This window comes from Camelus dromedarius, chromosome 8 (assembly GCF_036321535.1).
Source record: "Camelus dromedarius isolate mCamDro1 chromosome 8, mCamDro1.pat, whole genome shotgun sequence".
NCBI lineage: Eukaryota > Metazoa > Chordata > Mammalia > Artiodactyla > Camelidae > Camelus > Camelus dromedarius.
In genome coordinates this window covers 42,248,886-42,276,291 of record NC_087443.1, presented here as the reverse complement: position 1 = coordinate 42,276,291, position 27,406 = coordinate 42,248,886, and the positions used below count along the sequence as shown (strand labels likewise).

The 27,406-nt window shown below is 39.6% G+C and overlaps 1 protein-coding gene across 8 annotated transcripts in view; it reads right to left on the bottom strand.

Moving 5' to 3' along the window:
* Positions 1–27,406, bottom strand: part of FAM13C (family with sequence similarity 13 member C) — a 542,774-nt gene that overhangs the window by 84,663 nt on the left and 430,705 nt on the right. The window contains exon 16 of one of the 8 annotated variants that reach the window (XM_064488164.1): positions 20,921–21,054. The exons of the other annotated variants lie outside the window; for them this stretch is intronic. The gene's annotated coding sequence lies outside the window, so the exon portion shown is untranslated. Of the gene's footprint in view, positions 1–20,920; positions 21,055–27,406 lie in introns of those variants that run through there. 8 annotated transcript variants of the gene reach the window in all.

The window sequence follows — 27,406 nt, the reverse complement described above, 5'->3', positions numbered from 1 at the left end:
AATATTATGCTGTACACCAGAAATTGACACATTGTAACTGACTATACTTCAATTAAAAAATGGGCAGAGGATATGTTTGGATGTTTTTCCAAAGAAGACATATAGATGGCCAACAGGTACATGAAAAGAGGCTTAACATCACTAATTATCAGGGAAATGCAAATTAAAACCACAATGAGGTATTACCTCACATCTGTTAGAATGGCTATCATTTAAAAGACAAATAAGTTTTGGCAAGGAAGCAAAAAAGGAAAGCGAATTTTGTGTACCATTGGTGGAAATGTAAACTGGTGCAGCCTCCATGGAAAACAGTAGAGAGGTTCCTCAAAAAATTAAGACAGAACTACCCTGTGATCCAGCAAATCCATTTCTGGGTATTTGTTAGATGAAAATGAAAACACTAATTAGAAAAGATATATGGACCCCTTGTTCATTGCGGCATTATTTACAATATCCAAATTAGGGAAACAACCTAAATATCCATTAATGCATGAATTGATCTGAAAAAATGTGATACACACGTATACACAATGGAATACTATTCAGCCATAAAAAAGAACGAAATCTTGGCATTTGCCACAACATGGATGTACCCTGAGGGCATTATGCTGGGTGAAATAAGTCAGGCAAGAAAGACAAATATCATATGATCTCACTTACATGTGGAATCTCAAAAACAAAACAAAACAAACCCCCAACAAACAAACAAAAACCCCTCAACAGAGAATAGGTTGGTGGTTGCCAGAAGGGTTGTTAGAAGGTAGGTGAAATGGGTGGTCAAAAGGTACAAACTTTCAGTTATAAAATAAGTAAGTCCTGGAGATGTAATATACAGCACAGTGAATATAGTTAATAATCCTGCATTGAATATTCCAAGTTCCTAAGAGAGTAGGTCTTAAAAGTTCTCATCACAAGAAAATTTGTAACTATGTGTGGTGATGAACGTTAACTTATTGTGGTGATCATTTTACAATATACATCAATATTTAATTCGTTTATACCTGAAACTAATATAATGTTATATGTATAAATATCTCAATTAAAAAGAGGAACATTTTTAGCATGGTTTAATTTGAGCAAATCATTAATTAACTAGAAGTGTTAGAGGAAAAGATGAAAGATAGGTAATAATAATAATAGGTATTATTTAGGACCCTTACATATGGGAGTGTAATAGTTTTTCTGTGTGTTGGGCTGACAACTTGCTATCATGAATAGCTGTTTAACATGCAGCAGAGTAATAGTGGAGAACTCATATGTGTTCTACACAGAGATTAGACTTTTTTGAGGAAGAGCAAAGAGAATTACAAAGAACAATCAAACAAAAGTGTATTTTCATAACATATAATAATGTTTTGTTATACTTGCTTGTTTTTTTAAAAAGAAATTAAACTAAAGTCCCTATGTGTTCACTGCTCCTATTTGCAGACTACAGAATCCACTCAGTTGAGCTGAAAGGGGTTTTTAAAGGGTAGTAAGGTAGTGCATAAAAATCTCACGGAGGGTAGAGGACCAGGCTTGATGCTACATAGCCAGGATCAATGCAGCCGAAAGACCAGACCAGCCATCATGGGTCTGTTGGAGCAGAAGCACCACTGCTGTTGCCACCCATTACTCAGTACTTATGATGCTAGAGTTTTGAAGCTAAGTTTGCCACAATGCCTCAGAAGAATCACGTGCTTTCACCGTCATGCATTTCCTCAGGCAGAACCACCATCTCACAGAGCTGACTCCCCTGTTAAAATTGTACACAAGGTCTCTGCTTGGCAGAACCTAGGCCATATGAAGAATATCAGCTGCAAGACAAACTAGAAAGGGACAGCATGAGTGTGGAGCAGACAATCAACGGTGTTTATTCACTCTAGTCCCTTTGATCACCACTACTGGTCCCTTTTTCCCTGTAACCCCTTACCCTTCCTCCCCCAGAAGTAACCAGTATACACATTTATCTGTAAACAATACACATTTTAAATTTATATACATTGTATCTTCTTTACATGGTTCTATCACTTGATTTTTCCTTTTCACATACTTGAGACCTATTCATTATCATATTTTACTCATGGGTACCCTCCATCTAAATATGTGCCATTTTTCACTAACTTTTGATGGCTAGTTTGTCTTCTTTTTTATTATAAAAACTGGTAAAATTTATATCAATATACATATATCCTTGGGCATAATTACAGAAATTACTCGAAGACAAAAATCTCTGGAGGTAAAATCACCTGGGGGGCACTTACTATAAACAGAGCTTTCCAGGCTCCTCCAGAACAGTCAAGGGTCAAGTAGGAAAGTTGGAAAACTTAAAAAAAAAAAAAAAAAAAAAAGCTGAAACAGGTTAATTACAAGGGGATTATTTTCAAAACTAAGTTTATAAGTTATGGGTGGGAAAACCTTTTCTGTCAAGGGCCAAACAGCAGTGTTTTAAGTTTTGTGGGCCATATGCTGTCTGTCTTCCTCGCCTTTTTTTTACAATGGTTTAAAAATGCAAAAAACATTTTGAACTTAATGGCTGTGCAAAAAATAGGCTGGTCATTTGCTGCCTCCTGGTTTGGTGAAGCAAGGAGTAGTAGAGTCATCTTGAGACAGGAAGGGGGCAGGGTCCAGCCATTCAAGGAATGCTATAGCAGTTAACATCAAAATGGTGAAAGATTCAACCCCCAGTAGGCCTTGAGGCTCAGGATGATGAGATTTAACTTCTAATAGATCTTGAGCTTCATTATACGTCCATTGTAGTATATTAATATGGTGAATAACATGCCCACAGTCACCATGGCAATCCCAAGGCTAGCCATAAAAGGTCAAAGAGTGGAAAATGGCCAACTTCCTGCGAATCCCAGCCCCTTCCCCTTAGACTGGTCCTTCCACTTATTAGCATATGAAGCCACCAAGCCCATAAAAACCAGCAACATTGCTCCTAGAGGCCAGGTGCCCCTCTCTCTCTCCCTCTTCAGAGACGGCTCGCATTCTGCCTATGGAATGTGTACCTACTTTTAATCCGAGCACTCAACCCCCACACCTTGTGGCCTTTCTCTTGCCTTTCAATGTATCTTTCTGAATAAATCTACCTTCACTCAACTGTGGCTCGCTCTTGAATTCTTTCCTGTGCAAAGCCAAGGACCCACACTTGGCGGGGCACGTCCCAGGGGCTCAACTGAAACCTGGGACACAGCCCTTCTCATGCCCCACATCTGTTTTCCTGCATCAATCTGGTGCCAGTAGCAGTGGAGCTTTTAGTCCCCAGATCCGAAGGGAAGAGAGAGGTTACTGGGACTTGAAAGGAGAAAGAGTATCCTCTGGAGTCAAATGCATGCCTTGAGGGGAACTGTGAGAGAGCCTGCCAATGGAGATATTCCAGGAAGAAATTAACATCTGAACCTCACTCCTCTGCCCTCCTGCTGGGGCTTGCTATTTGGCTAAACCAATCCTGAAGCCAGGGGCAATGGAGCCCTGTTATGCTGTTATGCAATCCTGCCTTCTGGGACAAAGAATAGGGTGGGTGAGGGTGGAGAGCGGGTTTGGAGGAATGAACAGAATGCATCCAGGAGGCTTCCATTCATGATTTGAGTTAGTATAGCTGGGATGGAACCTGGGAACTGCTGATTTTAACAAGAATCCAGGTGATGCTGACCAAAGCTTGAGAAACACTGTTCAAAGGTGTACAGCTAGAAGTGAAACTGCTCGATCAGAGAATATTACCCATTGAATATTACCCAGTGAATTACCCATTTTAGAGCTAAATTATTCTCCAAAGTGACAATATCAATTTAATCTACACCATCAGAATACAAAACCAGTTTTCCTTTTAATCTGACCAAATACTTGATATTGCCAAACTTTTCCATTTTTGGTAATTTAATGGGTGAAAAATGGAGTATATTTTGGTTTTGTTGTAACTAACATTTATCTCATTTTCAGTGAAAGTGAACATATTTTCATTTATTTGCCATTCTAATATCTCTCCTTTTTTGAATTTATTTTCTTTACCCATTTTCTCTATTATATTATTTGCCTTGTATTATTTTCTTAATTGGTCAGAATTTTTTACATATTCTGGATATAACCCCATGTCTAATATATACTTTGTATATATGTGAAGGAAAAGCCCAGATGGGCTAACGAGCTAAGTCACAAATCTAAGTGTGATAAGTGTTGGTTTACTGATATAAGTTCTGCCGGGCTAACTCGTAAATCTGAAGTTTAGTGTCAGTTTACTGGGCTAACAAGCTAACTCGTAAATCCAAGCTCAACAAGTGTCAGTAACGTGATCTGTTCTGAATTGATAAGCTTCAGTGTACTGATTCCTTGCTTTTTGTTGTTTGAACCTTATTGGCTAATAGCCCCATACTTGTAATTAACCCTATAAAACCTCATGCGCACGTCTTGGAGGTGCTCAGAGCTTCGGAGCAGAAGCCCCTCTGAGCCCGCCGGCGTAATAAATCTGAGTACTCCAACTCTCCGAGTGGTGCTTGTTTCTTGACTGGCCTGTCGTTTCCATAACATATACACCTTTTATACACTTTGTATACACACCTTTGTCTAATACATCTTTTCCTAGTCTATGGCTTACTTTTTTCATTCTGTTGATCTTGTCTTTTGCCATATAGAATTTGAAAATTTTATGTAATAATTTTTTGATTTATACCTTTTATGACTTGACTTTTTATGACTTCTCCTATCAAAAGTTCATTAATACGTGTTCCATTACTTTCTTATAATGTCATAGTTTTATTTACCTTACTTAGTATATCTAAAATATTTCCAAACATAATACACTAAAAGTCATATAAAATTATGCTGAATTAAACTATTAATTCAAAATTCATTTAAAGGATTTACATTTTTCTGAGGGCCAACATGAGCAAACTATTTATACAACAGATGTTTGAACATACCAATTAAGAAAATTTTGAAAGAAAATATATTCGGCTTTGGTTAAAATAAAAACTACTGTATGAAGTAAAATCAATTTATTCCAGTTAGCATTAATAATGAAAAAATATTTCTCAATGTAATATTATTGTGTAATACAAGAACAATCTAATATAAAAATGTTTAAGTTGAGTCATCTGGCTAATAAGTAACCTATTATTTCTATTAAAAATTATGGAGAAAGTGGGGCTTTTAAGAAATGGAAAAATGATATTAAGATAGTATTTTTGGAATTTTGTCAAAAGTCTGGCTTCAGCACATACATCTACCTCAAACATCCCAAATTTCTATTGAAACAAGAGAATGAGTTGAAAATAAATGTGATAATAAAAGTTCTGAAATAAAAGACAATCAGCAGTAAACCAGAACATTTCAAGGAAATCCTGGAAAATATAAAATATATGGAATCAGATTAACGAAAGAAAAGGGAAAAGATTAGGGGATGCCACAGTTTTCCCCAAACAGAGGCATAAACTCTCCTTTTCAGGGAGCATCCTTACTGCTCCAAGCTCAAAGTGAGCAAAGTGCTGGATAATTATTTAAAGACCCACTGTGTTAGTCTGTTTGGGCTGCTATAACAAAACTACTTAGACTACGTGGCTCAAACAAAAAACATTTGTTTCTCACAGTTCTGAAGGCTTCAAAGTCCAAGATCAAAGCACCAGGAGATTCACTGTCTGGTGGGGCACGCCCCCAGTCAATGGTGGAAAGAGCTCTCTGCAGTCTTTTACGAGGACACTGATCACTTTCCAAAGACCCCAGCTCCAAATACCATCCTCACATGGCATTCACATTTTAGAGGGGAAAGACAGGCAGTAACAGAAATTCAAATTCAGAAAATGGCTAAGAAGGAAATAATCAGGATAATGTGGAAGGTGGTGTGGAGGCTGCTTCAGAGAGCATGTGAGAGCCGGCCTTCCTCAAGTAACAGATGAACTTAGATCTGTAGCAGGAAAAGGAACCAGGCATGAGAAGAGCTAAGTGGAAGCACATTCTGGGCAGTGGGAGGAGAGCGAGCCAGGCAGCGCTCCTGTTTTTAAGGGAGTGTTGAAGAAACAGACCTACACAGATAAACGGTGAAGGACTTCCGTTTGTCTGCCAACTTTCCTTTTTGCCCCCTTTAGTTTTTCCCTTTGAGCAACTGCTACCCAACCCGCTCCCAATTAATGAGGGGATCGTCAGCCATGGGGTTCTTCCTCCTCATTCCTACTCAGGTGAACCTATAGCCTCAGTGATGCTTTTGCTAGGAGTTTATATCTTGAGTGGAGCACTTCAGGGGAGAAGTGTTTGATGCTATGTCATTTCAAACGTAGCTCCTTAAATAGGCTGCCGATTACTTTCTGCTTTCTGCGGCCCGCTGGCTGCCTGGCACCTTTCCTTCAAAGGCAATTTTCTAGTTTCAGTTCTATGGCTCTGAATCCTCCTAGTGAATTTTGCATCTTCTTAAGTTAACTTTTTCTTCATAACCAAATTATCCTAACTTTACAGAAGACCAATCCAGGCACCTATGGTAATCAGTCTAGTTCTTTAATCACTGAAAAAACCTGAACTAAAGATCACATGACATTTGGGGAACACTAACAGCAAAAAAGTTATTAACCAAGAAGAGCAACTAGAAAAACTGGTATCAGAGTTAGCAAAAGCACAAAGTGATGATTATAAAACATAAAATAAATATTATAATTTTGACCATTAAAAAAATACATATAACAAACAATAAGGCTACAGAGATGCAAGTGGTTGGACGTATACGTACGTTCAACTTCTCATCTTGCACAGTGGGAAGTCAACAAACCCCTTAGTATCGACAACTGAAGCCAGAGAACTATGAATATATTATTTAAACTTGTAATAGTCAACACTAGAAAATCTTAAAATCAGGTACTACCTAAACTAACTACTTCAGGGAGACATTGATTTGAAGGTGGGGAACAAGAGGATTTTAAATTTTAGACTCTTGCATGGTTTGAGTTTTTTAAACTCCACCTAGTTATTAATTTAATTAAAAACTAAACCTAGTTAAAATGTAAAAACATAATTTGTATTATGCAAATAATGCATATTGAGTTAACACCTGCCTATGTTTATTTTTAAATAAGAAATTAAATCCATTAAGGCTAGGATATCCAGAAAACTCCAAATCTCATTCTTAACTAACGACTCTTCCCCAAGGGTCCACAAGTATGAAATATGCACACAGGAGGCAAAGCAAGGCAAACCGAAGGCAAAGTAACCCTTTAGTCCTAGCTGTGGTCTTATCCCACAAACCAGTGCTCAACATCATGACACTAGTTATCTGGGCTGTGACATACTCGGCACTTTCTTCCTTAAATAACCTGAGAGTCAGTCAAGCAGGCTGTGAGGCAGGCTTGCTTTTCCCCACCTATACCAGAGTCAGAGCACACACTCCGATGGTAAAGAAGTCCAATCCCGAGTTCACTTGCCAACACCAGAAAATTTGAAGCCCTAGAGTCAAAAGCCCAAGAGAAAAATAACTCCCCTCCCACCAAACTGAGGAGTGGAAGCTTACCTCGGGAGAGCGAGCCGCCTGTGCGTCCTCCATTTTGGAGCAGCTCTCAGCCCTTCCAGCTTCAAGTCGTATGGAAGCAAACAGCAGGGAGAGAGGCAAGAAAGATCCCACCCACGCGTGCTGACCCTTACCCAATGGCTTGCAGCCTGGCTATACATAGAAATCACCTGGGAAACTTTAAGCAAAGGCCTGTGCTATAGCCCAGAAGTTGATTTAATTGTTCTCAGGTGCCTCGGAGATAGGCGCTTTAAAATTTCTCTATGTGGGATATGGATTAACAATTCTGAAACTGCGTTTTTCTGTATACTCGAGTCAAAAAATAAGTAAATGGATGGTGGATGGTGGCTGACAGTTTTCTCAGTCAGAGAGGAAAGTTCCAGATAAGCAAGAAAGGAAGGCTAGAATGAACCTTGTGGTGCTGGAGTTGGGGACATCAGTATGAATGCACGTTTAGCTACATATACACACACACACACACACACACACACACACACACACACACACACACACACAGAGTGAATAGTACAGAATACAGATACGTGTTTATATATAGACTAATACACAAATACATATTACTTAGCTCGGTTCACTGAAAGCAGTGACACTCCAATAGCAGCAAGCATTCCCAGTTCCTAGATCTTGGTTGTTAATGATCGTTCCCCCAATAAAAGTAACCAAGTCTCTTTGGAGAAATGGCTGGTTCTGGGGCCAGAGCAGGGAAAATACAAAATAAGCCTGGAGTATCTTGTACTACCACAAAGTAAGGCAGTGCTCAAAAAAAAAAAAAAAGGATGGGGTCAAAGGGACACAGGAAGCAATCTGAACGGACTCCCAATGACTAAAGCTGGAAGTATTTGAGAAACAAAATAAATAACATAGTATTTGATTATAACCCAAAGTATGAAATTAATACACATGAGTTCATACTGATATAATTAAATAACTGAATTGATAAGTGAGAAGAAAGAGACAAATCTTTTGTACAGAATAATTCCAGGTAATTTATGTAGATACTATCTTGTCCAGGAAGTGGAGCTTCATTCTTCCCTCACCTTCCTGAGGGTAGGCTCAATTTTGTGACTTGTTGTTAAAGAATAAAGTAAGGGAAGGGAAGATAGTAACTATTTAAGTGGAGGAACCTGGAAAACACTAACCAAGTGATGAGGGTTAACACTGCCAATGATGTCACGTGGCTAGCTCGGACCCTCTGATGTGATGAGAAGGGCATTTGATCTCTGGTACAATTTTCATAAACCCATAATTACAGTCTAATTATGAGAAAAGTATCAGACATACCCAAATTGAAGGACGTTCTATAAAATACCTACTAGTACTCTTTAAAGCTTTCAAAAAAGTAAGAAAGGAGACTGAGAAACTTATAGACCAGAGGAAATCAGGAGACATAATATCTCAATGCAGTGCAGTACCCTGGGTTGGATCCTGGAAGAGAAAAGGGAAAAACTGGTGAAATCTGAATAAAGTCTGGATTATAGTTAATAGTAATTTACCAATGTTAGTTTCCTAATTTTGACAAATGTACCACAATAATGGAAGATGATAATGTGAGAGGAAACTAAAACTGGGTCGGGGTATAGGAGAAATCTGCACCATCTCTGGTACTTTTCTGCGAATTTAAAATAATTCCAAATTGAATTTTACTTAAATAACAACAACAAAAACGACAACAAAATTAAGCGGATAAAAACTGGCCAAAAAAATGCCCATGCCCAGAAGAAGCAGGGATGTGCACAATGATCTTAAGAAAGTTCTGATGTGGGAAAAGCAGATTCCCGAGCTAGCCATGTGACGTCACAGGCAGTGTTAACCTTCATCACTTGGTTAGCGTTTTCCAGGTTCCTCCACTTAAATAGTTACTATTCCCTTCCCTTACTTTATTCTTTGGAAACAAGTCACAAAATCGAGCCTGCCCTCAGGCAAGTGAGGGAAGAATCAAGCTTCACTTCCCCACATGATTCTAGTAGCAACCACATTTGAGAATCCCTGTTTCAACCCCTTTGAAAGCTTTGTCACTAGAACAGGTGACCAAATTGGAGTCTTTGATTTTGACCAAATATTCCACTTCCTGTTGAAATGGAAAGAGGAGGCGGCTTGGGGAAGTGAATATAAGGTCTTTGAACTACTTACTCCACAGGCCAGCGAGCTAGATTAGGGTTGTAGAGGAACACTGTGGATTGCGGACATTTAATTTTTCTTATTTTTCTCTGACAGGCTCTTCAGGCATATTTAGGAAAACACAGGAGGAGAACTAAGGATGAAATCAGCACTGGCTTGTAACGGGAAATGGTATTGATAGTAAGGGGGGATCTGTTTCAGCAATTTAACCAGGTTCCAGAGAAACTGAAGGAGCATGCTATGCGTGTTCAGTGGTTAATGTTTCCTTGCCATGGCACATAGAAAGCACTAAACACATACATACTGAATAAATGGCTTAATGTCTTCCAGCGGCCAGTACAAGAGATTAGAAAAGAAAATTCCTGAACTTGAATCACAAGACATTACTTATGAGAGAAATTGGCAGCATGCACTTAAAAAACTTGAAAAGATGTACAGTCTGGCATGTTAGAAATGCGTAATAACGCCCCATTTGTACTACTTCCACCAATCTTTGTAATTTATGTACTGTGTTATGGGGGAAAGAAGAAATGATCCTAAAATGAGGAAAATCTACTTTTTGTTTTTCAAGGATTTACTTAATTTCACTTCCTGAGGTTCAGAGGTATTTTCAGAAAACACAACTTCCCTCTTTACGTATCAGTGAAAAATACACTTTCTTAGAGCTCAAGAATTCTTGCTATCCCTGGGAAATGTGGTAGGACACTGAAAAACTTCATTCCAAATGCCAAACCCATCTTGGCAGATGATCTCATGGCTTATGTTTTCTGGGGGAGAAACAAGATGAAAATATGGCAGAGAGAGGAAAAAAGAAAGAGGAGGGAGGGTGATTAGGAATGAGTGGTGAGCTGTGATGCAGGAAGAACCAGACAGTTCAATAGGAGAATTAAGAGTCAGCCTTGTATCAGGGAAATTAGTCCTGGCCTAAGAGGAGGTCTGGAAAGGACAGGGGGCAAGGAAAATGTCTTGAGAAGATCTGGTCCAGGACCTCTCCAAGGAAAATAGTTTATAAAAGTTTAACAAGGGAAAAGATATCTGGGATTTGTCATTCCCCGGGGGCCTTTCATTTTGTGTTTTGAACTGAGAAAAAGAAGATTGCGGCAAGATAGGTTCACCACAAATAGAAGTGCTCACAGGGTGCCCACTCCCCAGATCCCCAAATTGAGCACATCAAGCACACAGGGCAAATGTGGGAAGCTGGAGGGATGGAAAATGTAGCCCACAATGAAAGGCGGGAACAAGGGGTGTATTTATCAACCTCAAAATAAGCATTGTAGAAGTTGTCTTCCCAGATCCTGACCATAATGGAAAAATCTTTCATTATCAGAAATAATATCTACTAAGTGGTTCCTTTTTTTCACTATTGGCAAATTTTTTTTAACATACAAAAAGCTGTGCATCATTAATGTATACAATTTGACAAGTCGGGAGATAAGTATACATCCATGAAACCATCACCACAATCTATGCCATAAACGTATCCATAACCTCCAAAGTTTCCTTCTCCTCTCTTTCATTACTTTGTAAGAAGAACACGTAACATGAGACTTACCTTCTTAACAAAATTTTAAAATAATGAGTCGTTCTTTAAAGGTTAGGAACTTGAATTAAATGGGGGGGGGCTGAGGGCTAAATGATTCTGCCAACTGTCTGTTAACACTGGTGAAATCTGAATAACAATACGAGAGTCTACAGGATATGAGTCAGTGTCTTTCAAACCAGGGCAGACTGAAAGAAGGTAATTTCTTTCCTAAATTAAACTAAAAACTCAATTCCTTGGTTCAAAGTATCCTATCTCCCTTTTTTTTAGGGCAATATAGTATGCTTAAAAAATTCAAGGAAAGATTATTCAATCACAATGGAGCTTAAATACTAGGCTTTATCATTACTTGCTGAATATCCATCATGTCCCACGCATTGAAGAGGCACTCGGGACACCAGGACAAACAAGAAAGAACATCATCTTGCTTTCCTAGCTTGTAGTTATCGCCCAGTTAGCAACAGGATCTTTGAGAACCGCATAGATTTAGCTCTCATTTCAGAGTCTGCAGAAAGCATAGCTCCAAATTTCTGCAGTGCACGTCTGGGCTTCTGACCTAATGGTACACAAGGATAGACAAGTGTTACACTTGGAGAGACAGTTTGAGTTGTAAAAAGATGAAATATATGCCTCTATCCATCTCCATTAAGAACAGAGACATGTTGGAATAGTGCAAGTGGTAAGAACGATTCCACTAAACTTGACCAGTCTCTGACATTTTAGAGTGAGTATATCACCTTTGGAGATCACTGATGTTTTAAATAAAGCTGTGAGAGCTTGTGAAATTATTTATCCTTTGAGCCTCAGTTTCCTAGTCTGTAAAATTGGGATAATACCTACTTTACAGAGTAGTCATGTGATATCAATATCAATCTAGTGCTGGGTACACAGCTGATCCTCAAAATGGTTGATTTCCCCCCACTTCTCATTTTTCACAATTTAAATGGCTGATTGATGAAGTGGCAATTATTCCGTATGTGGAAATATTCATTACTGAGGTACTGGAATGAGTAACAATTGATAGAGACGATACAGAGACAAGCCACTCATCAGAAAGGACTAGAACACGTCTGGATTGCTTTCCAACTCTGAGAGTCTTTAAAAGCCTTGGTTGGATGTTGCTGTGGAACTGTGGTTTCTTCTGCCTTAATAAGCAAGTATGGACACCCAATCTACTTTAGAGGTTCAGCTGGGCCTAGGTTGTTTTCTTAAGCATCTGATGTGGGAAGCACATTCCAGATTATGGCATTTAATCCTTCCAACACCCTGGTGGGAAAGGGATTTTAAGATACAACAAAAAAGACTCAGCAAGATAAAAATTCAATGTAAACTGAGCATAATAATATTTAATGTAACAATTCAATATAAACTTAATGAGTAAGTGAGAGTTTGAACTCAAGACTTTCCACTAATTCAAATCCACATCCTTCCCTCTCTTCAGTACTCAGGGTAAGATGTGGTTAGAATGGAGCTCGATTTATTTGGCAGAAGAGGCCATAGGTAACGGGTACGTTGGCCCCTGGTCACTAAACTCTGCATGTGCTCTGCTAACTTCACGTCAGCAAGGGCCACCTGTGCTTCTCACTGTTGCGGAGGCCACTTGGACAGCATTTTACCCACTGGGTTCTGGGAGCACAGGTGTGAGGACTAGAGTAAAAGCAAAAAATTGAATGATTTTTAACTCCCAAAGCATGGGGCTCAGGGCTCTCAAGCCCTGAACTGAAGACACAGTGGAAATAATGAGAAGCAGCTGCATTGTTTTCCATCATTTTTAGGTTTTAGAAGGGTGCGGGGCAAAGGAGGTCATTGTAAGTGATGTATTTTATAAGTTCCTGGCATATTAGAAGAAAACCTTTTAATATTTGTCATGTCATAGTTGAATATGAAATGTAATTGCATTTAAATTTTCTCATCAAGCCTGGAAAAAACAATTTTGCCCAGAGGTATCCATCTGGAAGTTTAGCAAACCAGGCACCAGATACATTTCATAACAGACTGGAGAGATACCCAAGAAAACTAGGGTGTGCTGGCAGAAGTGCTAATTTTCATTAGGTCAACTGTGGATGGTAAGAATTCCTCCATGAGGCTTTGAGCCCATTTATCCAAAGGAATCTCCAAATAAAGTTCTCTTTTCCTAAGTGACCAACAAAGGCTGACAGAGTTGAAAACAGAGGAAACTCGCTCTCTTTTCAAAGGTCTGCTGGGCTCTGGTTGTTAAACCCACAACATCTAGCAGAATATTTAGACACTATTTTGCATACTGAACTCAAACTTGCATTAAATATTTGCAGCATGGAAGGCAGTAGATGTGGAAGATAAAACCCCAAACAAAATATTCTTTACTGCCCCCGTGTAAGAAGTAAATGAACCTTCCTCCAGTATTTGCTGTGATCTGTGTGCTGTTGGGATCTTGTGCAGTTACTATGGAAATGTCAGGTCTGAAAAAAAAAGCTATGATTTCCATTAGTACTGCAAAAATGACCCCACTTAGCACAGTGAATTGATTGAACCCTGCCCTGAAATTTGGTTGAAGGCTTAAAGGCCTCCAGTCTCTCTCACTGTTCTTATTAAAAGCAGTGGGCTCAAATAGCTTGTGTTAGAGAGTAGTAAAGAAATGCAATGGTTTAGTTAAAAACTAGACCATATATTTAAGGCCGCACATATCTTTAGAATTATAATGTCAAATGATGTTTCATTTCTATTGGAAGTTTAGGAATGTGAAATGGTTAACCAGGCTCAACTGGTAGTATGCCATTTATTTTATTTCTCAGTGAGAAATGATCATTTGTTATCCACTGCAAATTTATTCTGAGGTTTCAAGGTAAGCAGAGAAAAAAATGTTTAATTTTTCACGTTTGAATTGGCTAGGAAATCACAGAAGAAAAGAGATGAGTTGTTACCAGATTTGATATTTCCATCATTTGAAATATGTCTAAACTCGTTACTGTTCTAACTGCACTTTTCATCAAAGGAATTGACATGTAAATTATACACCACAGTGATCTGAATATTAGAGAGGTGAGATCCACTCTTCCCTATTTGCTGATGGGTGGTGAGCTGTCAGGGAGACAGAGAACCCTGCCAGGGAATGAGGAGGGCAGTATTTCCTTTCGAGTTGTATTTTCTTCCAAACCTGGGCTACCCAATTACTTTCCAACGTCTCCACAGCACCACCCCCCCCCAATTTAAAGATGTGATCCTTTGTGCCTATTATTTCATCACAAGCTCCTTGCCCTCAGCCACCCAACACATACTTATTCAAATTCTACCTCCTATAAGCCCCAGATCAGAGTTCTCTGTAATGCTGCCTCAGCTGGTCCAGTCAGCATCATTAAAATTTCTACAAATGAAACTTTTTCCCAAACCACTAAGCCACTTGTACTCTATGCCAGTCATTGCATTTTCCCCAGTGAATCCAAGAGCCTCTCTTAGTTTTCAGCCTTACCAACATCTCTGCATCATTTGGCATCACTCACCAGACCTCTCTGCCCATGTCTACCATGACTCTATCCTCTCTTGGTTGCCCCTTACCTTTCTTAATGCCCTTTCTCTGGTCCCCTGCTGCCTTCCTTTCCTTTACACAACATTTGTTCATTCATTCATTAGACAAATTCATTAAAATTTATGAGTTGCTTATCAAGTATGAGGCTCAGTATTGAGAATCTGCAGATACAAAGATGAATAAGATTAGACTCCCTCCATCAAGAAGTTTACAATACAGCCTAAAGGAGAAGAAAGGTCAGCAAATCAGCTGTTGTATTGTAATGATTCCTTTCCAGCTACATGTAATGTCCACTGCTTGTGAGAGCAGAGACGAAGAGTTTTTAAAATCCAGGTCAGAAAAGGAATTAAAGGCTTCCTGCAGAAGGCAACCCTTCCTACAGAAGCTAAGTCTTGATGAAGGTGTAAAACTTACTCAGATGAAGGAAGAAAGTGAGTTTTTCAGGCAGAATAGCATGCGACAAGGCATAGACATGTGGCATAGCATGTTCGGGGAAATAAGGAGCTTGTGGGTTGGGAGACAGTGTTGTATAGTAGGGAAAATGATAGTCCCTGGAATTGGATGTGGGATTGGATCTTGGTCATATGACCATGGACAGATTGCTTAACCTCTGACTCAGTTTTGTCATTTATAAAATAAGAATAATATCTACCTTGTGGTGTTCTGGGGTGAGGTTTCATGATAAATAACATTAGGCACTTGTATGAAACCTGGCAACATAGTAGACACCCAGTAAATTTTTAACTATGGTTATTACGGTAATAATGATACAGTGGTTAATTTTATGTGTCAGCGTGGCTGGGCCACAGCACTCAGATATTTAGTCAAAAATTATACTGGATGTTTTCTGAGAAGGTGTTTTTTGGATGAGATTAACATTTAAATTAATGGATTTGAGTAAATAGATTATTCTCCATAATGCAGGTGGGCCTCACCTAATCAGTTGAAGGACTTAAGAGAACAAAGACTGACCTTTCCTGAGCAAAAAGGAATTCTGCTTTTGGACTTGAACTACAACTCCTCCCTGAGTCTTGAGCCTGCTGGCCTACCCCATCAGATTTTTAGACTCATCAAACCCTCCACAATTGTGTGAGCTAATTCCTTAAGATAAATTCCTCTCTCCTTATATACACACAGACACACAGTTAATTCTATTTTCCTGTAGAACTCTAATATAGATGGCTTACCTGAACCAATATCCAACTGCCTACTTGAAATCCTCACTTGGCTAATCAGCATTTCTAGTCTAGTATGTCCTAAACTGAGTTTCAGATTTACCCTCCCCCACCCCTCGCACCAAACCCTACTCTTCCTGCAATCTTTCCCCTCCCAGTAAATAACATCTCCATTCTTACAGTTGTTTGGGTCCCAAACCTTGATGTCATTCTGGACTCGTCTTTGTCTCATACTACACATTCAATGCACAGGCAAGTCCTGTTAGCTCTATGTTCAAAACACATTCAGAATTCAACCACTTTTCACCACTATCCCCATGATCCAAACCACCTGGATTATTGAAATACCTTTCAAAATTGTCTTTCTTCACCTCATTCTCAGAAACCAGAGAGATCCTACCATTCTCTGCTCAAAATCCTGCAGGGTCTCTCTGAGAGTAAAAACCTGAAGTCCTTACCTGGCCCTCAAGGCCCTACTCAGTCTAACCCCTTCCCTCTGCCTCATCTCCCACTATTCTCCTCTTGCTCATTGTTCTTGGCTGCTCTGTCCTCCATGTTGTTCCTCCAATTCACCACATCACAAAGGTCTGAGAGTACTTGCTATTCTCTCTGCCTGGAGTGCCTGCCCCCAGATTTCTGTGTAGCTCGCCCCTTCTCTCCTAAAGATCTCAGCTGAAGACAGTGATGACATCTCTGAAAATCCTGTCTAAAATTACAACTTCCTTCTCCCCATACCCTCTCCACACACAATTCCTGTCCTCCTTCTTTGCTTTATTTTTCTCCTTCACACACTTATCACCATCTAACCTACTAGATTTAAATTATTACCTTCTTTACTCTCTCTCTCTCCCTACTAGAATTAGGCTGCATGAGAGCAGAGAGGTTTAGTGTGTTTCATTCAGTGCTGCAATCCCCAGTGCCTAGAACAGAACCTGCATAACAGGAGCTCAATAAATATCTGTCAAATGGTCAAATGATCAAGATGATGATAATGAGGAGGAGGAGGAGGAGGAAGAATACCTAAAACAGAGGTAGGGTCCTGATGTGTTATCTATGATATGGGAACATGTCCATCTCTCAAATCTCCCAGCCTCAGAAATCTAATACCTCAATGTTGGGCCAACTTCCCCTTCCATTTCCACCAAGAATACTTACTTAAAATGCGGATCGGTGGGTCTTACTTCTGAGATTTTGATTCAACAAGCTTGGGGTAGGCTGTAAATCTTTATTTAAAAAAATGACATTGATGCAGGTGCTCCTTGGACCATACCTCAAGAAACAATGACTAGGACTGAGTTCCAAATTGTGTAAGCCATGTCTGGCTCACAGATGTATTTCATTTGGTCCAGAAAGTATTGGCTCACAAAATGCTTAAGAAAAGTGCATTATTTATCGACATCTAAAAATGAAAATATTTCCTATATCATCATTATTCCCAGATTTCTGTAATGACTTGATGACCTGGCAACACTGGTCCTGTCTTCCTAGATAGCAAAAACTGGCTGAAGCTGGGTGGCAGCTGCAGATTTCTTCTAAAAGACGTATCTAACTGCCCACTCCAGGTTACCACAGATACCACCTCCTCATTATGTCTGAAACACTGCACTCATCTACATTACTCACAAACCCCAGGAAGCATTTGAATGTAAGGCCACTTCCCTAACTGAGACAAGCCCAGGATGGGAGTGGCGTCAGGTTGGCATAACTCTATACACAACCTGAAACTCAAAAAGTCTTTCGGCCACTGCCTGAATCTGGGATGCCCAGAACAGGAAACACAAAGACCACAGCTGTGAGGATCACGAAGAAAATTGCCTTTTTCTTGTTTTGCTGATTCTGTTCTACAGGAAACATAAACCACTGAGTAATTTCTATATCAAACTTTTAATACATTAATCATTTTACTGGTAAGGAGCAATCAATTTTACATGAAGATGTAAAAGATGTACCTAAAGATATACATAAAGTTTTTCATAATTCTTCCATAAGACATGAGTGATCAGTTCGTGGCTCCTCAGAAGAATTCTGCTCATCTCACCAGAAGAAAGACAGACACACACTGAGAATCACACTCCAGAAGGAATATTCTGATTGGACCAGGCACCTGCTCTGACATATCAGACTTCTCTCCTAGGAGGAAGCCTCTTATGGTCAGCCTGGCAGTACAGTTTTGGTTGTGATCTGGCTGTGCCACTCAAATATAAACCAACCCAGTCCTAAGTAAACTTTTTCCAGTTGTCTCAAGAGTGGATTAGAAGAAAACAGGCAACCACACTTTGGAGAGCCCAATCTAAACATAACCCCCACTCTGAGAGTCCCAGCCTCTGAAAGAATGGCAGTCTTATGACAGCAGGAGCCACAGCTGTGACACTGAAGGACCATTATTGGCAGAACTAGTGGCTCGCCAGTCAGGCTGGCAGGCAGTTTGGTGAAATGTGACCTTGATATTGACAGTAAACAGACGTAACAGGCTCTCAAGGGGCACATGGAGACTTTGGGATCGTACTAAAGTAAGGGAGGCTACTCCAGCTTCTAGTGACTGTAATTGGTGTAGCCTTAGTCAAAGATATTTTCCGTTGTTATTGTTATCCAGGGCCTTCACAATCTCCCCCAGCTTCTAAGGCCTAGGAAGCAGTGGCTACATTGATAGTGGCACCAGCATTAAATGAGTTCAAATATTTTTATCCTATTCAAAGGTAAAAACGCTGAAGATCCTTTTTCCTGTAGTTTTACAGGAGTTTTAAAAAGCTATCGGTCCATGCAAAACCCACTGTATTAAGATGGTTATTTCCTTTTTTCACCCTCTAAGTGTCTGTCCTAGGATTCCCTAAGACTGCTAAATGCATTAGATGAGCATTCAGTCAGATGCTATCCTTGAGCTGGCAGCCCCACCCCGCTCAATCAATTTGAGGATGGGCACCATTTTTATATTCTTATTGGTCACAAAAAGGACTCTACAAGAGTGTAGACCAATGAGGAGAAAGACTCTCCTCCCCTGGAAAAACATCCGAGGACAAATGACTCATTTCCAGTTTTCACACAGAATGCAGCATGTTGGGAAGAGAGCAGGTCTGAGGCCTGAAGAACTCGGGTCAGGACTAAACCTCTGCCACTTCCCGGGGGACAGCCTTGAGTACTTTATCTGCTCCCTGGAGCCTTAGTTTTGTCATCTGTAAAATGAAGATAATAATTCATTCTCCATAGGGTTTGGGCTCAGATGAAATATAACACGTGTAAAGGATCTAGTCCACTGCCCGGCTCACCAAGGCTCCACGAAGCGTCACTGATTTGGTTATTGTGACTGTTTGGCCACAGTGGATGTCACAGGGAATCAAAGAGCCATAGAACTGAAAGGGACCTTAAGTTTTCTAATCCTACTTTCTTTGTGCCTTTAAGAGGCACAAAGCATTTCAGATAAGGTATTATCCAGCCTTTGCTTCAAATTGTCATTTCCACTCATTGACATTAATATTCCCTAACGTTGTTTGCATACTGACTATGTGTTAATCTCTGGTGTTGAACGCTCACTCCAGTACTATCTCCCTGCTTTCCAACTGAGGACTTGGAGGCGCAGGCAAGTTCCATCACCTGCCCAAGGTCAGACCGCTGGCCTGGATCCCTGATGCTTTCCCCACCATTCTATGTTGTCTCCATGTTCAGACTTCCAAGGTCAGTCCTGCTGCCCACACAATCCCTTTTTTAATCCTTCTAAATAAAAACCAGGCAAATGGAACACACATACCTCCCAGGCATATAAAACCCCTGCTGATACCAGAGTCTCAAAAAGTAAACACACCTGATTCATTAGCCTTCTCTTTTTTGACCTCTTTTCACCCTAGCTGTAGCTCACCAAATTCAGAAGCTAAAACCATTTTAAATGCCCTTGGCTTTTCTGTGATGATGGGCAATAGGACACCCTTTCTGAAATCTTTGCCTGAGAGATTCTGGTCTAAGGTTCCACTTCATGATTTTACATGTTGGGGTTGCTACATGACTATGTTTGACTGGGTTATTCCAACGTGCTCTAGTGGTGACATCGTTACGGGTGTAGCTGTGAAAAGGTGAACAGGGAATTTAAGGGACAAGGTGAACCTGACAGAGCACTTAAGGGTGGAGTCTGGCTAGAGGGACACTAGGGGTCAGATCAGTCTGAAAGGAGGTGGCAACATTTGTTTCAGGGTCTGTTGCTGGTGCATAGAGTCTGGATAGGGGAGGGTAGGAACCTCCTCTGTCTTCAGCTTCAGGGGTAGTGGTCTGGCTCTTTGGTGGGAAGAGTGTCTGACTTAAAACAGCAATATGTACTCTATAAATATTTATGGGATCAAGGAACAGGAGCAGCTGAGGAAGGAAGAGAAATGTGAAGACAAGGAGAATGGTCTTACCAGCAGTGACAGCAAAAAAGGGATACTTTTCGGGTGACAAGCAGAGAAGTAGGTGACTTTTCAGGTCAGGCAGCCAGTCATACATAAGTGAGAGTTTTACTACAAAAATAGGACACAAAACTCCATAGTAAGTTGTGGATGGATAAATGAATGGATCCATCCACTAGAAGTCTGTAGGGTTTATAACTTGGGGTGGAGATGATGGATGGTTTTATTTCCTTCTTTTTGTTTATCATTGTTTTATTATTTCATTGTCTTATTCAGGTTTGTTAAAGTTTACCTAAACATTATGCTTGGGTGTGTCACAGCTTGCAATTAACTCTGACAAAGCCTCTGTCCTTTTGTCTCATGTGGGACTGACTGAAATCTGCAAGTCAGCTGAGCCTTAATGAAGAGAATTTTTCTTAACTTACCCAAGGTTTGTTTGACTCTCTCTGCTTACCCACACCAGCCAGCGGTTGACAGATGAGCCTTTCTTCATGACTCTTTCTGTCAGTTCTTCCTAGCCCTTGTTCGAGTGCTTTCCTCAGCTTCCCCAGACATCAGTTAAGAGAGGGATGTTTACATTATCTTTTTGAATGGACAATGCCCTATTTTCTTTTCTTATGTACAATCTCATGTATAATAAAATCTTATTAAATATTGGTAGCTACTACAGAGACTTACAACAGTAGCATAAGAGAAGCTGTTTTCTCAGTCCAAACGATTGTAGAATCCTATTGGCTTTGCAGGTGAAATGTATCTCTGACATTGACTTTGGTATTTTCCTTCTTGTCTTGCCTCCCTGTTTTTAGCCTTAGAGATGGTGTCACCTGGGGCTTGATGCCAACCTCTGGGTGCTCAGCAGGATAAGAGGCCTGGGAAAATATTGTTGGACATAAAAGAATGTTTAAAGTTTATTATTTGTGAATGTGCTGTTGTGTACAGAACAATTACACTACACCTTACTGACTTCCTTTTTTGCTTGGAATATGCCTCGGCTCTGATTTGCCTGATGGTTATCTACATGTAGCCTCTCTCTCCCTCTCTCTCTCTCTCATTCCTGCTCTTGTTGCTCTCATAGATAAAATAGCTGAAGAAAATAGAGGTGAAGAATGGGAACAGGGAGGAAGGTGTTGAGATTTTTCAGTATAACTACTGTAATTTGAGGAACAGATATCGGGGAAGATCCCCTTACTTTCTGATGAATTTAAAAATTCAGGCTTATGTATAAACAGTTTGGAACCCATGTAATTTCTACTTTTAAAGGATAAAATCCTGGTGTGGTAACCAGCCCCATTTTTTAAATTGAAGTATACAGTTAATTTACAATGTTGTATCAATTTCTGGTGTACAGCAGACAGATTCAGTCATATGTATATATACATATATTCCTTTTCATATTCTTTTTCATTACAGGTTACTATAAGATATTGAATAAAGTTCCCTGTGCTGTACAGTAGAAACTTGTTGTTTATCTATTTTATATATAGTAGTTAGTATCTGCAGATCTTGAACTCCCAATTTATCTCTTCCCACCCTCTTTCCCCTGAATAACTTGTTGTTTTCTATGTCTGTGAGTCTGTTTCTGTTTGGTAAATAAGTTCATTTGTGTCATTTTTTTAGATTCGATATATAAGTGATATCATACGGTATTTTTCTTTCTTTTTCTGGCTTACTTCACTTAGTATGACATTCTCCAGGTCCATCCATGTTGCTGTAAATGGCATTATTTTATTCTTTTTATGGGTAGGCAGCCACATTTTATAGTGAACTCTCTGAAATCTAGGTCTAGGGGTGACCAGAGTCCAAGGGATGGAACAGTAGGCTTGGCTGTTTGCTTCCTCCTGGTTTTCCCTTTCTACCCCATCTTTCTTCCGCAAGGTACTCTTGTCTTCATCAGGACCTATCCCCTGGAAGGAACGGATATCAGGCATTTATACCTTAATGTAAATGGAAGTTTCTGTGTTAGCCTTTGTGAGCATTTTAATCTTCATCTCTCATTTTGTGTCAAAAGATAATACTCTGAGAATTTAGTAAAAGGTAAGAGGTACAAATCAAGTCTGATAAAGGTTGATTAACTCATCCAAGACACTGTGTCCATTAAAGTGACATCCATCAAAGGTACCAAGGGAGCAGTGGGTAGGTTCTGTTCAGGTGGATAAGTGAGAAAGGCAAAGATATAACATACTTTCAAGGTTTTTTTTTATATTAAACAATTACATATTAAGAAGAGGATGCATGTTTATTAACTCATGTTTCCTGATCACAAGCCAACTGTAAGAGCTGGAATAAAAGGAACGTAAACATTACGTACAAACTAGAGTTTTTGTTTCTTTTGTTTTGTATTATTTTTACTACTTCAAAGCAATAAACTACACCAAGTTGAATTTTTTTTATACCTAGAAGAAGACTATTATTATATATGTCTCTGTATCTGTGTATCTGTTTTGTCAGGGATAATAATAATTAATGTGTTTTCTTTTTCCTCCTCACCTGCTAAAGAAATTTTGATATTTGCCCATTCCATCTCTCTCTCTCATTAATCTCTAATGAAAATACTCTTTGAGTGTTCAGTTTCTGGGCCTTTGTAATGCAGAAAGGAACTGCACCAGATACAGTCAGTTTCACCCTCAAGAGATATAATTTCAAGAAAAATGAGGGAGGCTAAAGAAAGGAAAAGCGAGGAAGACTGGGAAAGAAGGGGAGACTAGAGATGGTTTGACAAAAAGGTTTGGAAGCATGGAATTGGGAAAGAGAACTTTAAGAAGTAAATTGGGGTTATATATTGATATCCTTTGAGAAAATGGAATAAAAATTTTGATTAGTTTTGATTACTAAAGTGTTTTCCTTTGAATAAAAAATAGTAATAAGAGAACCATGATAAATCCTTCTAAATATAATCAGAGTTCACAAATGCATGAATATGTATTCTTTATTTCATTTCTGAGATGATTATCTAATCTGTGGTTATTGATTTTAAGATGCATCCTCATTTCATAGACCTACATTTAAGAAAGAGGAAAACACTTTTAATCATTATTTTAACAAGTCACCAATTACAAGATACGTCTGTTTCAAAGATATTAAAATGTGAATAAAATGTGTATCAATAAAAGAGTATAGAAAATAACAGAATAAATACACCAAAATATTGAGTACTTATCAGTAGATTTTGGAATTGTAAGCTATTTTTGTTTTCTTCATGCTTTTATGTGTTTTGAAAGTGTCTCACTCTGATCACGAGTTTCTTTTCTAATTAGAATCAAAAACATGGTTCAGATGTAGTTTTGCCAGAAATTCACAGGGAATGAAGCCTTTTGCTTCTGGGAAGTTCTGATCTCATTGGCAAAAATCTACAACTGCTACCACCATCAGATAATTCTGTTCTGAAGTCCAGCAAAAGAGTCTTTGAAATTATTGTAACAATTTGTTCTCTGGATTTCCCAGGACCTAGTGAGTGTCCCTGCCAACAAAACAAACATAACCTTAGTTAGCATAAATTATTTGTACATCTATAAATGCAGACATACCCTTTACAAAATGTAATAGTGGGTGAATTTCTAAATAGTGCAGTGCACAATTTCTTTTCAATGGCCAGTAAAACGTTAAAGTCTATCGATGTTCGTTAGGTCTCTTTGCTTCTCATGCTTGCTTAGCTCATCTGATGGCCAGTGGGTTCAAGGTTTGAAGTATCTGCCATGTAACCTTAGGGCTTAACTCTTCCAAATGACTGTATTCAGGGGGTTAAAGTGTCATCTCCCACCTTCCCGTAGTGAAGAGTTCAATGGAAGAGAGAAGCTTAATCAGGAAAAAGCTTTCATATTTCCTGTGGCAGAGTTTTCAGCTTGAGCCAAGCTCAGTATGCCTAAGAATACAAATGATTTTGAGTGAGAAGGGTAGCTTGGGAGGAAGAAGGACAATGATTTCATTTCTGAAAAACTTTCCCCCAAAGCATCATCACCTTTTAATGATTTTTTAAGATAACCATCAAAAAAAGCTCTAAAAGTAATAAAACACTGGTGGTCAGACAGTGAGACATGCAGTCAAAGGGTGGTGGCTGTTTATGTGCTTGCTCCCAACCCAAAGTGCTTTCACTCCCAGCACCATCAGGACCTCGTTTGCTTAGAGTCTGGGCACGTCTGGAGGGCCTGGAGGGCCAATCCCCAGGGTGCAGAATGGGAAAGACTCATTCAACTGGATGAGGGAGTTGGGTTCACAAATTCAAGCCAAGGAAAATAGGTTGGAGTCAGAGGGCAGAGGTAACTCTAAGTCCAGTGGAGTGTCTGCCTCTCAGTATGTCCTCTGGATCATCTCTTGCAGAGTCATGGATTGTTTCTGGAAGATTACTTCAACAGAAAGGAAGTTTAAAGAAAAAAGAAAACAATTCTAATAAAACCTCAGGAAGACCAGGAGAGAAGGGAGTGCCGTGGAGCAGAGGGTGTGCAAGTGGGGATAAAGGAACCTTCTTGCCTTGAGGAGGCCTCTGGCACATGGAACAATCTGGCTTACATGCAGACTGGAGACAGAAGCCTGGGAGATGAACCGTGGGGCCCCAGCCACACAAGATACTCTGCTAAAGAAGAGATGGTTGACCACAGTAGCTTGAACAGGAGCAGAGGGAAGACAGAACTTAAATTGCAGCCCAGAGTTGAGGCTAATGAGCATGTGATGTGTTCTGTAAGGAAGTATGCAGAGGCAGTCTGAAGTGGGGCAGGCTGGTGTTGCAAAAATACCAGTGAGGGCAGAACCGCAGACACACTGTTCTGCTATTCTTTCAGTAGCACTGTTATGACTTACAGAATCTGGGTTACATACTTAAACCACTGTTCTAAACCGGGCACAGAGTGACTCCTGATTTTGCATTTGGTCACTGAGGCTAGAAACTGAATCTGTCCAGGGATCATGGCCCTGAGGCGGTGTTCGATGTCAGAGATAAGACTTATTGCTGGGCGCTGCCCCTCTTCTAACACAGGAGGCTGGAGGACTTCAGGACTCTAAACTTGGCAACCTTCACATAATTTAGAGCACCCCAGATTTCCATGGGTTCTCCAGGTTTCAGAAGGAATCCTTTCCCCAAACCAGTATTCTTATTTCCCATCAGGTGGAACTTGGGAATCCATTTATTTTTTCAGAAGTATCCATCCAAGTATTTCCTGGGAATCACCAAAGAACAATTAAATATTCTGGTTTTGGGTTTTTTTCTTTCTTTTTTTTTTTTTTTGGTCACCTGAGAAGAAAACTACAATGCAGAAAAAAAAAAAGCTTAGAGCTGAATAGAGACACCACTCTTCCTAAACTTGTTGGAAATGTCCTTCTAGAAGGTTCTTTACTTGACATTGTAACCAGCTTCCAGAACTAAGCCTACCCCCTCTCAGAAATACGCCTTTGAGCAGAAGTTCCCACTATTCTGGCTTCCCAACTTGCAGCCCAAGAGTGGAAAGTGTCGCTTCCTCCTCCAGGCTAAAACCTTCCCCATTTTCTCTCTTCAGGTGATTTGAGAGAGGAGACATAGGTTTTCTTTAGAGGAATGCCATGCTCTTGTTTATAGGATTTGGCCTGGCTCCCAAGTCATGGGATAGAGCGAGTACAATATCTGGACAACAAGACTTGTCCCAGTTGGAAGTATGCTACTTGGGGCTTTTAGAAGACTAGCAGAGAGTGGGTGCTGGCAAATCCCATCCATTCTGTTTAATGATCCAGCCACCAGCATGAGGTAAAGACATGCCAGACCTCATCTTTCCTGCCATCAACCAGTCTCAGCTTCTAATTTCTTGTAGGTCATCCTTAGACATCACACACACACACACACACACACACACACACACACACACCCTTCATAGGAACAAAACAATACTTTTTTGTGGATAGAGATATCTAGACTAAAACAAAAAAAATCTTAATCTGTAAAGGCACAATCAGACATCTCATCTGTGTTACTAACTGTGTGTTGGGAGCAGTGTTCTCTAAGAGAAATGGGTGAGTACTTGTGCTACAGCTGCATTAATAAAAGCACCAGCTCAGATGGCCGTTCCCAAAGACAAATTCTGGTCTTTACTACAGAATAAAAAAGTCTGCACTCAGATGAACAGTTCCTAGCTTTGATAATTTAAATTTTCATCCTCCACTGGCACCTTCCTTACAGAAATACATTAGTAAATACAATCAAATAAGACCTTGAGAAGCTGCCTAGTTTCAAACACTTTTAAGGCACATTTGAATGATTTTGGTTAAGGATAGTCTACTAAGATAAATATTTGGATAAAAGTGGTATTCTGGCCTGATTCATTTCCAGAATATTTTGAGTTAGGATCTATGAAAAGGAAGAGAATAAGCACTTGGATTTCATTCTGGAATAACTTTCTTACAAGCCAGCACAACTCTGTGAACTAATAAATACCTCTACCGCCTTTACTTTTACATTTAGAAAAGGACTTTCTTCTTGTCTTTTAAATGGTCCTTCGGAAAAATAGTTTAAATCCTCCTGAGGTTTTGTTTTTTGTTTTTTTTTTTTTTTTTTTTCAATTCTAAGCCTAACCTTTTGAGTCACTACTTGCTGGCTTCTCTTTGGGATCATGTTTTTCTGTTTGATTGTTACAGTTCCAACCTAGTAAAAGGTTCACCCAGGATGAACATAGTCAAAGCAATGGAAATGGCTACCTACGTGGAGTTCTCCAGTGCAGTGCTCATCAGGGGAAAAAGGGAACTTCTGAGGTTATGCCACCTGGACCCCTTATGGCCTTGGAGATAAATAAAGTCTTTGCATTTTATTTTTATTCACTCTCCTAGATTTCACTCTACTTTCATTTTGTTCCTCCAGATGTTTTGTTCCTCTGATTTTTTGCCTAGCACCTAGATAACGATCTATTTCCTAGACAATGATGCAGCTGCCTAATTTTATTGTATTAAATAAACATTTATAAAATGTTTTGCTCACTTCCTTTTCTTACATTAGTTTTCTCTCCCCTCTCCTTTATCTAGTAAAGACTGAAAGGAGATAAGGGAGCTAGCCATATGGATAAAAATCTGGTGAGAAAACTTTGCGGAAGAGGAAACAGCAAGTTCAAATCCTTGAAGAGGAGTGTGGCATGGCTGGCACAGACTGAGCAAGAACAAGAGGGTAGAAAAGATGAAGGAGAAATCAACTAGGCTTTATCAGCCATGAAGAGGGTTTGGTTTTCACTGAGTGAGATGGAAAGCCCCTGGAGGATGCTGATCAGGTTTAACCTT